The 1,688-nt window shown below is 37.0% G+C and overlaps 1 non-coding gene across 1 annotated transcript; it reads right to left on the bottom strand.

Moving 5' to 3' along the window:
- Window positions 1–1,008: 1,008 nt before the first annotated feature.
- LOC121231226 (small nucleolar RNA R71) lies at window positions 1,009–1,115 on the bottom strand. Its single transcript, XR_005929292.1, has one exon. It is a non-coding gene; the product is annotated as a small nucleolar RNA R71 (small nucleolar RNA).
- Window positions 1,116–1,688: the final 573 nt, after the last annotated feature.

The following is a 1,688-nucleotide window of genomic DNA, read 5'->3' as shown; positions in this document are numbered from 1 at the left end:
GTGGATTCTTCCTTGGGTATTGTCTTCTCCATCAGTTTTTCAAAGAATATTTTCCAACTTTTATCTCTATCGTATTCTTAGTTGGTTAGATAATTAAGTTTAGTTTAGAAAACATCCCTTAAATTCTTAGGCTAGATAATAAAAAGATAGTAATTACTAGCACTTTTAGTCCTCGTGGATACGATATTTCCGATCTAACCTCAACTATACTACTTTTCGATGGGTGCACTTGCCTTAGTCGAATTTTTAGTTAGTTTCATGACCATCAAGTTTTTGGCGCCATTGCCGAGGACTAAAATATTAGGAACGCTTAATTTTTATTACTTTAGCCATTCTTTATTTTTATTGCAATTTAATTTTGTTTTTGTTTTTGTTTTAATTATTAAATTTTGTTTTATTTACTTCTGGCAGGTTTTTATAGTTTATAACTAGAAGAAACCCGTCAGGACCTTTACTTTTTGATAGTGAGATCGAGAGCACAGCTCGTAGAAACCAAAGAGAAATCAGGCGAAGCCTACAATACATAGAGGAAGAATGAGAGGGCAATATGCACACTAATACCGAGGAAATGGCTGAAAATTAGAATAATCTGCTGCCTGCTGTGGTTGCTGCAAATCTAGTAGATCAGAATCCCGCTCCTCGTACTATGTATGATTATGCTAAACCTACTTTAACAGAGGAACTGAATCGAGTATAGTTAGACCTATTGTTGCTGCAAATAATTTTGAACTGAAATCTAACACGATTCAAATGATACAACAGTTTGTTCAGTTTGATGGTTTGCAGGACGAGGATCCAAACACTCATTTAGCAAATTTTTTGGAATTTTGCGACACTTTTAAGATTAATGGTGTTTTTGATGATGCCATTCACCTTCGGTTGTTTCCCTTTTTATTAAGGAATAAGGCTAAACAGTGGTTGAACTCGTTACCAAGAGGGTCAATCACTACTTGGGAACAAATGACCGAAAATTTTTTACTTAAATACTTTCCGCCGGCCAAAACAGCTAAGTTAAGGAATGATATCTCTTCTTTTGTGCAGATGGATTTAGAAACATTTTATGATGCATGGGAAAGATACAAGGATCTATTGAAAAGGTGCCCTCACCATGGGTTGCCTCTTTGGCTACAAGTTTAAACTTTCCACAACAGTTTGAATCCCTCAACTAGATAAATGATCGACGCAACTGCCGGTGGAACCATTAATAATAAGACACTTGAAGAAGCTTATAAGTTCATAAAAGTGATGTCACTGAACAATTATCAGCGGCAAGTCATGAGGACAAAGCTGAAAAAGCAGCCGACGTTTTTAATGTTGATTCGATTACTATGCTCTCCAATCAGGTAGAACTTTTGAATAGAAAAATTGATGGTTTACTTGGTTCTACACAGGTTCATCTAGTAATGCAGTGTGATGCAAGTGGAGGTGGAACGAGCAATTCAGAATATCCATCCTACGGCCCTAACATGGAGAACGAGCAAATGAATTATATGGGTAATAATCCTCAGCCTCAAAATAATCCTTACAGTAACACTTACAATGCAGGTTGAAGGAACTACCGAAATTTCTCATGGGAAGGCCAAGGCAATCAGAGACCACCACCCCCTCCAAGCTTCCAACAACAACCTTACCAGCAAGAGAAAAAGCCGAACCTTAAGGAGACGATGACAAAGTTTATTTCAGTAGCG

The sequence above is a fragment of the Gossypium hirsutum genome, chromosome A06 (genome assembly GCF_007990345.1).
Source record: "Gossypium hirsutum isolate 1008001.06 chromosome A06, Gossypium_hirsutum_v2.1, whole genome shotgun sequence".
NCBI lineage: Eukaryota > Viridiplantae > Streptophyta > Magnoliopsida > Malvales > Malvaceae > Gossypium > Gossypium hirsutum.
This window is presented reverse-complemented; position numbering and strand designations above follow the sequence as displayed.